We start from the raw sequence: 13,134 nt of genomic DNA, 5'->3' as shown, positions 1-13,134 counted from the left end.
CCATAGTTCAAAAGCATCAATTCTTCAGTGCTCAGCTTTCTTTATAGTCCAACTCTCACATCCATACGTGACTACTGGAAAAGCCAAAGCTTTGACTAGACGGACCTTTGTTGGCAAAATAATGTCTTTGCTTTTTAATATGCTGTCTAGGTTGGTCATAACTTTTCTTCCAAGGAATAAGTGTCTTTAATTCTATGGCTTTAGCCACCATCTGCAGTGATCTTGGAGCCCCCCAAAATAAAGTCTGTCACTATTTCCATTGTTTCCCCATCTATTTACCATGAAGTGATGGGACCAGATGCCATGATCTTCGTTTTCTGAATGTTGAGCTTTAAGCCAACTGTTTCACTCTCCTCTTTCACTTTCATCAAGAGGCTTTTTAGTTCCTCTTCACTTTCTGCCATAAGGGTGGTATCATTTGTATATCTGAGGTTATTGATATTTCTCCCAGCAATCTTGATTCCATCTTGTGCTTCATCCAGCCCAGCATTTCTCATGATGTACTCTGCAGAGAAGTTAAATACACAGGGTGACAATATACAGCCTTGACATACCCCTTTCCCTATTTGGAGCCAGTCTGTTGTTCCATGTCCAGTTCTAACTATTGCTTCCTGACCTGCATACAGATTTCTCAGGAGGCAAGAATACCAGGTGGTCTGGTATTCCCATCTCTTGAAGAATTTTCCACAGTTTGTTGTGATCCACACACTCAAAGGCTTTGGCATAGTCAATAAAGCAGAAATAGATGTTTTTCTGGCACTCTCTCACTTTTTTGATGGCCCAGTGGATGCTGGCTATTTGATCTCGGTTCCTCTGCCTTTTCTAAATCCAGCTTGAACATCTGGAAGTTCACTGTTCATGTACTGTTGAAGCCTGGCTTGGAGAATTTTGAGCATTACTTTGCTAGCATGTGAGATGAGTGCAATTATGTGGTAGTTTGAGCATTCTTTAGCATTGCCTTTTGAGATTCTTTGGCATTGCCGTGGTGGCTGCGTGGTGATGGAGCAACTTTGAGGAGATACCCCATGTCCAAGGGCAAATGAGAGGGGCAAAATCACGTTTAGAATCAAACCCATACCCGCCAGAGATGCTCAGAGGGCTCAAACAAACCTGATGTGCACCAGGACCCAGAGACCCCACAGAGACTGAGCCAGAACTGTGTTTGAGTATCTCTTGAGGAGGTACAGATCAGCAGTGCATTGCTGCAGGGGCAGGGGCTCTGGGTGCAGCAGATCTGGGTATGGCATAAGCCCTCTTGGAAGAGGTCACCATTAACACACCATAGAGCCACCAGAACTTACACAGGACTGGGAAACAGACTCTTGGATGGCACAAACAAAACTTTATGTGCACCAGGACCCAGGAGAAAGGAGCAGTGACCCCACAAAGACTGACCCAGGCTTGCCCATGAGTGTCCAGGAGTCTCCGGTGGAGGCGTGGGTTGGCGGTGGCCTGCTGCAAGGTTGGGGGCACTGTGTGCAGCAGTGCGTGCATGGGACCTTTTGAAGGAGGTCGCCATCATCATTACCTCCACCATAGTTTGGCCTCAGGTCAAACAATAGGGAGGGAACACAGCCCTGCCCATCAACAGAAAATTGGATTGCAGATTTACTGAGCATGGCCCTGCCCATCAGAACAAGACCAGTTTCCCCCTCAGTCAGTCTCTCCCATCAGAAAGCTTCCATAAGCCTCTTATCCTTCTCCATCAGAGGGCAGACAGAATGAAAACCACAACCACAATCACAGAACACTAACCAATCTGATCACATGGGCCACAGCCTTGTCTAACTCAATGAAACTAAGCCATGCCCTGTGGGGCCACCCAAGACAGATGGGTCATGGTGGAGAGTTCTGACAAAACGTGGTCCACTGGAGAAGGGAATGGCAAAGCACTTCAGTATTCTTGCCTTGAGAACCCCATGAACAGTATGAAAAGGCAAAAAGATAGGATACTGAAAGATGAACTCCCCAGGTTGGTAGGTGCCCAATATGCTACTGGAGAAGAGTGGAGAAATAGCTCCAGAAAGAATGTTGAGACGGAGCCAAAGCAAAAACAACACCCATTTGTAGATGTGACTGGTGATGGAAGTAAAGTCCAATGCTTTAAAGAGCAATATTGAATACGAACCTGGAATGTCAGGTCCATGAATCAAGGCAAATTGGAAGTGATCAAACAGGAGATGGCAAGAGTGAACATCGATAGTTTAGGAATCAGCGAACTAAAATGGACTGGAATAGGTGAATTTAACTCAGATGACCATTATATCTACTACTGTGGCAAGAATCCCTTAGAAGAAATGGAGTAGCCGTCATAGTCAATAAGAGAGCCCAATATGCAGTACTTGGATGCAATCTCAAAAACGACAGAATGATCTCTGTTCGTTTCCAATGCAAACCATTCAATAGCACAGTAATCCAAGTCTATGCCCCAGCCAGTAATGCTGAAGAAGTTGAAGTTGAATGATTCTATGAAGATCTACAAGACCTTCTAGAACTAACACCCAAAAAAGATATCCTTTTCATTATAGGGGACTGGAATGCAAAAGTAGGAAGTCAAGAAATACCTGGAGTAACAGGCAAATTTGGCGTACAGAATGAAGCAGGGCAAAGGCTAATAGATTTTTGCCAAGAGAACACACTGGTCATAGCAAACACCCTCTTCCAACAACACAAGAGATGACTCTACACATGGACATCACCAGATGGTCAATACCTAAATCAGATTGATTATATTCTTTGCAGCCAAAGATGGGGAAGCTCTATACAGTTAGCAAAAACAAGACTGGGAGCTGACTGTGGCTCAGATCATGAACTCCTTATTGCCAAATTCAGACTTAAATTGAAGAAAGCAGGGGAAACCACTAGACCATTCAGGTATGACCTAAATCAAACCCTTTATGATTATACAGTGGAAGGGACAAATAGATTCAAGGGATTGGATCTGATAGACAGAGTGCCTGAAGAACTATGCGCGGAGGTTCATAACATTGTACAGGAGGCAGGATGATTGTACAGGATTGTACAGGATGATCAAGACCATCCCCAAGAAAAAGAAATGCAAAAAGGCAAAATGGTTGTCTGAGGAGAACTTACGTTTAAAATAGCTGAGAAAAGAAGAGAAGCAAAAGACAAAGGAGAAAAGGAAAGATATACCCATTTGCATGCAGAGTTCCAAAGAATAGCATGGAGAGATAAGAAAGTCTTCCTCAGTAATCAATGCAAAGAAATAGAGGAAAACAATAGAATGGGAAAGACTAGAGATGTCTTCAAGAAAATTAGAGATAACAAGGGAACATTTCATGCAAAGATGGGCACAATAAAGGACAGAATTGGGAACTTCCCTGGTGGCTCAGACGTGCAATCTACCTGCAATAAGGGAGACCTGGGTTCAATCCCTGGGTCAGGAAGATCCCCTGGAGAAGGCAATGGCAGCCCACTCCAGTACTCTTGCCTGGAAAATCCCATGGATGAAGGAGCCTGGTAGGCTACAGTCCATGGGGTCACAAAGAGTCGGACATGACTGAGCAGCTTCACTTTTTTCACTAACAGAAGCAGAAGATATTAAGAAAAGGTGGCAAGAATACACAGAAGAACTATACAAAAAAGGTCTTCACGACCCAGATAATCATGATGGTGTGATCACTCACCTAGAGCCAGACATCCTGGAATGTGAAGTCAAGTGGGCCTTAGGAAGCATCACTACAAACAAAGCTAGTGGAGGTGATGGAATTCCAGTTGAGCTATTTCAAATCCTAAAAGATAATGCTGTGAAAGTGCTGCACTCAATATGCCAGCAAATTTGGAAAACTCAGCAGTGATCACAGGACTGGAAAAGGTCAGTTTTCATTCCAATCTCAAAGAACTACCATATGATGCAACAATTCCACTCCTGGTTATATATCCAAAACATACACACACAAAACTGAAAGCACTAATTCAAAAAGATACATGCACCCCAATGTTCATAGCAGCATTATTTATGATTGCCAAGATATGGAAGTAATCTAAGTGTTCATCACCAGGTGAATGGATGAAGATGTGGTAAATATATACAATGGAGCTTCCCTGCTGGCTCAGATGGTAAAGAATCTGCCTGCAATGTGGGAGACCTGGGTTTGATCCCTGGGTTGGAAAGATCCCCTGGAGAACTCCTTATTGGAGTGGCATGGCTACCCACTCCAGTATTCTTGCCTGGAGAATTCCATGGACAAAGGAGCCTGGTTGGCTATAGTCCATGGGATTGCAAAGAGTCAGACACGACTGAGTGACTAACACACACACACACACACATACAATGGGATACTACTCATCCATAAAAAAGAATTAAATTCTGTCATTTGCAACAACATGGATGGACTTGGAGGGCATTAGGCTAAGTGAAATAATTAGACAGATAGACATATGGTGGTGGTGGTGATTTAGTCGCTAAGTCGTGTCTGACTCTTGCAAACACATGGACTGTAGCCCGCTAGGCTCCTCTGTCCATGGGATTTCCCAGACAAGAACGCTGGAGTGGGTTGCCATTTCCTTCTCCAGGGGATCTTCCCCACTCAGGAATCAAATCCACGTTTTGTTTCCTGCATTGCAAGTGGATTTTTCACCACTGAGCCACCAGGGAAGCCCGAAGACATATGATATATATGATACTATGTGTGGAATCTAAAAATTAAAACAAACTAGTGACTATAACCTGGAGGAGGGTATGGCAACCTCCTCCAGTATTCTTACCTGGAGAATCCCCATGGACAGAGGAGCCTGGCGAGCTATGGTCCATGGGGTCGCAAAGAGTGGGACACGACTGAGCAACTAAGCATAGCACACAGCACAGTTACTGTAACAAAATGGAAAGAAACTCACAGGGGCAGAGAACAGAATAATGTCAGTGGGAAGAAGGAATGGGGGCGAGGCAAGAGATGGGTAGGGGATTCAGAGATACAAACTGCTATGTATAAAATAAATGAGCTACAAGGATATATTGTACAACACGGGGAATATAGCCAGCATATTAGAATAACTATAAAAGAAGTGTAAGCTTTAAAACTGAATCGATAGGTTGTACACTAGTAACTTACATGATATTGTACATCAACTATATCTCAATTCTAAAAAGATTAAAAAAAACAAACCATTTTCTACTCAGAAAAAAAAAAAGCTGTGAACTGATTAGAATCCCATCCTAGGTGAACAGTGACGTCCTGGCCACCACTCTGAGCAAAGTCCCAATCCAAAAGGTCCATCTTAACTCATCTGACTGGGCTTATGAGAATGGGTCAGGGAGAGGCCAAAAGTGTGTGTGTGTTGGGGGGTGACTGGCAGAGGGATGAGATGGGAAGAGAGGCTCCGGGGAGAGGCAGCAGGGAGGGGCGTGTTGGCAGCAGTCTCCACCCCAGAAGGCAAGCCTGAACCTCAATTCCCTGTCAGTGAAATAGGCGACCAATACCCTCTTTGCAGGATTGTGAAAAGTAAACATGAGGCTCGGCACAGGAGTGACTGGAAGTGAATTTGCTTCTTGGAAGCTCAAAGTAGTACATTTCCCATTATTACTGGTGCTGAGTTTTGATATGCCAAGAGCTCCAGCAAGCCAACTAGACCTGGGAGGAGGATGGTTAGAGATGCCCTAGTAGGTCCCTCCAGCCCACTGTTTCACGGGAGCCAGGTACAAACCCAAGCTTTGGAGGCAGCAGACCCGAGCCTAAAACCTGTTGTTGTTGTTCAGTCACTCGGTTGTGTCCAACTCTTGAGACTCTTGGACTGCAGCATGCCAGGCTTCCCTGTCCATCACCAACTCCTGGAGTTTTCTCAAATTCATGTCCATCGAGTCGGTGATGCCATCCAACCATCTCATCCTTTGTCATCCTCTTCTCCTCCTGCCTTCAATCTTTCCCAGCATCGGGGTCTTTCCCAATGAGTCAGTTCTTCACATCAGGTGGCCAAAGTATTGGAGCTTGAGCTTTAGCATCAGTCCTTCCAATGAATATTCAGGACTGATTTCCTTTAGGATGGACTGGTTTGATCTCCTTGCAGTTCAAGGGACTCTCAAGAGTCTTCTCCAACACCACAGTACAAAAGCATCAATTTTTTGGCACTTAGCTTTCTTTATAGTCCAACTCTCACATCCATACATGACTACTGGAAAACCCATAGCTTTGACTCTATGGACCTTTGTCAGCAAAGTGAGGTCTCTGCTTTTTAATATGCAGTCTTGGTTTGTCATAGCTTTTCTTCCAAGGAGCAAGCATCTTTTAATCTCATGGCTCCAGTCATTGTCCACAGTGATTTTGGAGCCCAAGAAAATAAAATCTGTCACTGTTTTCATTTTTTACCCATCTATTTGCCATGAAGTGATGGGACCAGATGCTGTGATCTTAGTTTTTTGAATGTTGAGTTCTAAGCCAGCTGTTTCACTCTCCTCTTTCACCTTCATCAAGAGGCTCTTTAGTTTCTCTTAGTTTTCTGCCATTAGGGTGGTGTCATCTGCATATCTGAGGTTATTGGTATTTCTCCCAGAAATCTTGATTCCAGCTTGTGCTTCATCCAGCTTGGCATTTTGCATGATGTGCTCTGCACAGAAGTTAAATAAGGAGGGTGATAGTATACAGCCTTGATGTACTCCTTTCCCAATTTGGAACCAGTCCATTGTTCCATGTCTGGTTCTAACTGTTGCTTGTTGGTCTGCATACAGTTTATCAAGAAACAGGTAAGGTGGTCTGGTGTTTCCATCTCTTTAAGAATACTCCACAGTTTGTTGGGATCCACACAAGGCTTTAGCGCAGTCAATGAAGCAGAAGTAGATGTTTTTCTGGAATTCCCTTGCTTTTTCAGGCATCCCTGGTGACCCAGACAGTAAGGAATCTGCCTGCAATGCAGGAGACGCTGGGTCAATCACTGGGTTGGGAAGATCCCCTGGAGATGGACATGGCTACCCACTCTAGTATTCTTGCCTGGAGAATTCCATCGACAAAGGAGCCTGATGGGCTATAGTCCATGGGATTGCAAAGAGTTGAACATGACTGAGTGGCTAATACACATTTGCTTCTTCTATCATCCAGTGGATATTGGAAATTTGACCTCTGGTTCCTCTGCCTTTTCTAAACCCGGCTTGTACTGGAAGTTCTCAGTTCACGTACTGTTGAAGCCTAGTTTGGAGAATTTTGACCAACACTTCGCTAGCGTGTGAGATGAGTAGAATTGTGTGGTAGTTTGAACATTCTTTGGCATTGCCTTTCTTTGGGATTAGAATGAAAACTGACCTTTTCCAGTCCTGTGACCACTGCTGAGTTTTCCAAATTTGCTGGCATATTGAGTGCAGCACTTTCAAAGCATCATCTTTTAGGATTTGAAATAGCTCAACTGGAATTCCATCTCCTCCACTAGCTTTTTTTGTAGTGATGCTTCCTAAGGCTCACTTAACTTCGAATTCCAGGATGTCTGGCTCTAGGTGAGTGATCACACCATCGTGGTTATCCAGGTTATTAAGAGCTTTTTTGTACAGTTCTTCTGTGTATTCTTGCTACCTCTTCTTAATATCTTCTGCTTCTGTTAGGTCCATACCGTTTCTGTCCTTTATTGTGCCCATTCTTGCATGAAATGGTCCTTTGATGCCTCTAATTTTCTTGAAGAGATCTCTAGTCTTTCCCATTCTATTGTTTTCCTCTATTTCTTTTTTTTTTTTTATACTCTCTCTCTTAGCAGCCACATGGTGCTGCTAGGAGTCTTACTAACTACTCTTCTGGTCCTACACTTCCTTTCCCCGTTTTCCTCTATTTCTTTGCACTGATCACTGAGGAAAGCTTTCTTATCTCTCCTTGCTGTTCTTTGGAACACTGCATTCAGATGGACATATCTTTCCTTTTCTCCTTTGACTTTCACTTTTTTTCTTTTCCCTACTATTTGTAAGCCTTCCTCAGACAACCATTTTGCATTTCTTTTTCTTGAAGACGGTTTTGATCATCACCTTTTGTACAAAGTTATTAACTTCTGTCCGTAGTTCTTCAAGCACTCTCTCTATCAGATCTAATCCTTTTAATCTATTTGTCACTTCCACTGTATAATCATAAGGGATTTGAATTAGGTCATATCTGAATAGCCTAGTGGTTTTCCCTACTTTCGATTTAAGTCTGAATTTTGCATTAAGGAGTTCATTTTATGAGCCACAGTCAACTCCCGGTCTTGTTTTTGCTGACTGTATACAACTTCTCCATCTTTGGCTGCAAAGAATATAATCAATCTGATTTCGGTGTTGACCATCTGGTGATGTCCATGTGTAGAGTCATCTCTTGTGTTGTTGGAAGAGGGTGTTTGCTATGACCAGTGTGTTCTCTTAGCACAACTCTATTAGCCTTTGCCCTGCTTCATTTTGTACTCCAAGGCCAAACTTGCCTGTTACTCCAGGTATTTCTTGACTTCCTACTTTTGCCTTCCAGTCCTCTATGATGAAAAGGACATCTTTTTTGTGTATTAGTTCCAGAAGATCTTGTAGGTCTTCATAGAACTGTTCAGCTTCCTCAGCATTAATGGTTGGACATAGATTCCTGTGATGCTGAATGGTTTGCCTTGGAAATAAGCTGAGAACATTCTGTCATTTTGAGATGGCACCCAAGTACTGCATTTCAGACTCTTTTGTTGACTGTGATGGCTATTCCGTTTCTTCTAAGGGATTCTTGCCCATAGTAGTGGATATAATGGTCATCTGAATTGAATTCACCTATTCCCTTCCATTTTAGTTCGCTGATTCCTAAAATGTTGATGTTCATTCTTGCCATCTCCTGTTTGACCACTTTCAATTTGCCTTGATTCATGGCCTAACATTCCAGGTTCCTATGCAATATTGCTCTTTACAGGATCGGACTTAACTTCCATCTCCAGTCACATCCATAACTGGATGTGGATTCTGTCCTTTATTATGCTCAAAACCTGCCTCTGAGCTTACTCATTGGGTTACCTTAGGAAAATCGTTCTTAACTCACAGAGATTATTTTCTTCTTCTATGTAAAATCAGATGTTACTTTTGATCTCATGAGTTTGCTGTGAGGATGAACTGAGAATACAAAAAGCAAGCATTTAGTCAAGTACCTGACAGTGTAAATGTTCAAGAAATAGCGACAATTATTTAAAAATTTTTTTCTCCCTCTTACTCTTCCTGAAACTGCAACTAAGGACTGACTGACTGCAGTATGTCCATTCCTTCATTCACTCTTTTAATATTTCATTCATTCATTTCAACATTTATTAAGCCAGACAATGTGCTACAGCCTAAGAACACAAGACTAGGAAATCATTAAAACAAGAAAAATACATGTATTTCTCCTTTACTGTATCCCTAGCTGTTAGGCTTTGAATAAATAATGGCCATATGAACAAATAGTATTATCTATTTTCTTGAGCACATGTTACATGCCAGGTGCGAAGGTGTGTTTTTTTTTTTTTTTTGCCACTTCCATGATGTTTGAGGGAATCTCAGTTCCCACACCAGGGACTGAACCCAGGGCCTCTGCAGTAAAAGCTTGTAATCCTAACCACTGGACTGCCAGGGAATTCCTAAGCTAAGCATTTTGTCTGCATTAGTGCAATGTATCCTCAGAAGAATCCTAGAGCATAAGACCTGTAAAAATCTCATTTGCTGATGTTTATGTAAAACTGAGGCTCAGAGTGGTTAAGCAGTTTAGTTGACCAAAGTCACAAAGGCAGGAAATGGAGACCCTCTAATCAGTATCAGTTTAGTTCAGTCTCTCAGTCGTGTCCAACTCTTTGTGACCCCATGGACTGCAGCACACCAGGCTTCCCTGTCCATCACCAACTCCAAAAGCTTGCTCAAACTCATGTCCATCGAGTTGGTGATGCCATCCGACCATCTCATCCTCTGTCCTCCCCCTCTCCTCCTTCCTTCAATCTTTCCCAGCATCAGGGTCTTTTCCAAAGAGTCAGTTCTTCGCTTCAGGTGGCCAAAGTATTGGAGCTTCAGCTTCCGCATCAATCTTTCCAATGAATATTCAGGGTTGATTTCCTTTAGGATTGACTGGTTTGATCTCCTTGCAGTCCAAGGGACTCTCAAGAGTCTTCTCCTAATGACTGAATTATTTTTTTTTATTATCATTGCTATCATTATACCTGATTTCCAGGGGCTTATACTGAAGGTCAGATGGCCTTTTCCTGCCCAGACTTACCCTATACGGGCTGCTGCTATGGCTACACACTTGGGCAGATTTGGGTTCAATTCCAGTTCATCGCTGGCGAGTTACCTGCCTTCCCAGAACCTCAGCTTCCAGTTCCACTCCTGAGAAATGAGATTGAGTAGGGGTTAAATTTGCCTGGAGTAACGGCAAATTTGGCCTTGGAGTACAGAATGAAACAGGCCAAAGCCTAATAGAGTTTTGCCGAGAGAACACACTGGTCATAGCAAACACCCTCTTCCAACAACACAAGAGAAGACTCTACACATGGATATCACCAGATGGTCAACACTGAAATCAGATTGATTATATTCTTTGCATCCAAAGATGGGGAATCTCTATATAGTCAGCAAAAACAAGACTGGGAGCTGACTGTGGCTCAGATCAGGAACTCCTTATTGCCAAATTCAGATTTAAATTGAAGAAAGTAGGGAAATCTACTAGGCCATTCAGGTAAGGTATCAAACCCCTTACGATTATACAGTGGAAGGGACAAAGAGATTCAAAGGATTAGATCTGGTAGTGTCTGAAGAACTATGGACGAAGATTCAAGGTTCGTGACATTGTACAGGAGACAGGAATCAAAACCATCCCCAAGAAAAAAGAAATGCAAAAAGGAAAATGGGTGTCTGAAGAGGCCTTACAAATAGCTGTGAAAAAAAGAGAATTGAAAGGCAAAGGAGAAAAGGAAAGATATCCATTTGAATGCAAAGTTCCAAAGAATAGCAAGGAGAGATAAAGCCTTCCTCAGTGATCAGTGCAAAGAAATAGAGGAAAACAATAGAATGGGAAAGACTAGAGATCTCTTCAAGAAAATTAGAGGCATCAAAGGACCATTTCATGCAAGAATGCGCACAATAAAGGACAGAAACGGTATGGACCTAACAGAAGCAGAAGATATTAAAAAGAGGTAGCAAGAATATACAGAAGAACTATACAGAACTATACAAAAAAGATCTTCACGATCCAGATAATCACGATGGTGTGATCGCTCACCTAGAACCAGACATCCTGTAATGCAAAGTCAAGTGGGCCTTAGGAAGCAGCACTATGAAAAAAGCTAGTGGAGGAGATGGAATTCCAGTTGAGTTATTTCAAATCCTAAAAGATGATGCTGTGAAAGTGCTGCAGTCAATATGCCAGCAAATTTGGAAAACTCAGCAGTGGTCACAGGACTGGAAAAAGTCAATTTTCATTCCAATCCCAAAGAAAGGCAATGCCAAAGATTGCTCAAACTACCTCACGATTGCACTCATCTCACACACTAGTAAAGTAATGCTCAAAATTCTCCAAGCCAGGCTTTGACAGTATGTGAACTGAGAACTTCCACATGTATTGGAAGCTGGTTTTAGAAAAGGCAGAGGAACCAGAGATCAAATTGCCAACATCTGCTGGATCATCGAAAAAGCAAGAGAGTTCCAGAAAAACATCTACTTCTGCTTAATTGACTACACCAAAGCCTTTGACTGTGTGGATCACAACAAACTGTGGACAATTCTTCAAGAAACGGAAATACCAGACCACCTGACCTGCCTCCTGAGAAATCTGTATGCAGGTCAGGAAGCAACAGTTAGAACTGGACATGGAACAACAGACTGGTTCCAAATAGGGAAAGGGGTATGTCAAGGCTGTATATTGTCACCCTGCTTATTTAACTTATATGCAGAGTACATCCATGCTGGGCTGGATGAAGCTGGAATCAAGAATGCTGGGAGAAATATCAGTAACCTCAGATATGCAGATGACACTACGCTTATGGCAGAAAGCAAAGAACTGAAGAGCCTCTTGATGCAAGTGAAAGAGGAGAGTGAAAAAGTTGGCTTAAAACTCAACATTCAGAAAACTAAGATCATGGCATCTGGTCCCATCACTTCATGGCAAATAGATGGAGAAACAGTGAGAGACTTCATTTTGGGGGGGTTCCAAAATCACTGCTGATGGTGGCTGCAGCCATGAAATTAGAAGACGCTTACTCCTTGGAAGAAAAGTTAAGACCAACCTAGACAGCATATTAAAAAGCATACAGAGACATTACTTTGCCAACTAAGGTCCGTCTAGTCAAAGCTATGGTTTTTCCAGTAGCCATGTATGGATGTGAGAGTTGGACTATAAAGAAAGCTGAGCGCCAAAGAACGGATGGTTTTGAACTGTGGTGTTGGAGAAGACTCTTGAGAGTTCCTTGAACTGCAAGGAGATCCAACTAGTCCATCCTAAAGGAGATCAGTCCTGGGTGTTCATTGGAAGGACTGATGCTGAAGCTGAAACTCCAATACTTTGGCCACATGATGCAAAGAACTGACTCATTGGAAAAGACCCTGATGCTGGGAAAGATTGAAGGCAGGAGGAGAAGGGGACCACAGAGGAAGAGATGGTTGGATGGCATCACCGACTCAATGGATATGAGTTTGAGTAAACTCTGGGAGTTGGTGATGGACAGGGAGGCCTCGTGGGCTGCAGTCCATGGGGTCACAAAGAATCAGACACGACTGAGCGACTGAACTGATAGAGGGGTTAAATGAGAAAATGCCCAGCACCTTGCCCAGTGTACCAGAGTCGCTTGATAAGTGTTATTCCCTTTCTTTCCTCCTTCCTTCCAGCCCTCCAGGACCACTGTCGGTCTGCACACTACGAAGGGTGCAGAGGACGCCGCACTCTTCCGTCGGACTCTGGCGCAATACCGAGCACTGCCTCCAGGGGGTGCCATCACACCGACACCCCCTCCAGGACCCCTCGCCCCAGGGATTGTTGTTCCCACCGTGGCCGCGCGGGGTCGCCTGGGCCTAGAGTTTTCAGGGACTGAGGGAGCGCGGGAGGCGGGGAAGGTGGAGCCCGCGATGATGAATCAAGTTGGTTCTTCGGGTATCACAGTGATAATAATAAACCATAATAATAGTAACAGCACCGGCTCCAGCAGTAACCAGCTGTTACCGATTTAAAAGGCGCATTCGCGTGCTGAGAGGCGGTG

At 43.4% G+C, this 13,134-nt stretch overlaps 1 long non-coding RNA gene across 1 annotated transcript in view; it reads left to right on the top strand.

Moving 5' to 3' along the window:
• The window catches only part of LOC113877214, a 20,714-nt gene extending 7,649 nt beyond the window's left edge, over window positions 1-13,065 (top strand). The window contains exon 2 of the long non-coding RNA XR_003506713.1: window positions 12,767-13,065. This is a non-coding gene — a long non-coding RNA (uncharacterized LOC113877214). The remainder of the gene's footprint in view (window positions 1-12,766) is intronic.
• Window positions 13,066-13,134: the final 69 nt, after the last annotated feature.

Source organism: Bos indicus x Bos taurus, chromosome 2 (genome assembly GCF_003369695.1).
Source record: "Bos indicus x Bos taurus breed Angus x Brahman F1 hybrid chromosome 2, Bos_hybrid_MaternalHap_v2.0, whole genome shotgun sequence".
Taxonomy (NCBI): domain Eukaryota; kingdom Metazoa; phylum Chordata; class Mammalia; order Artiodactyla; family Bovidae; genus Bos; species Bos indicus x Bos taurus.
Note: the sequence above shows the minus strand (reverse complement) of the source record. Positions and strands in the feature narration are given on the sequence as shown.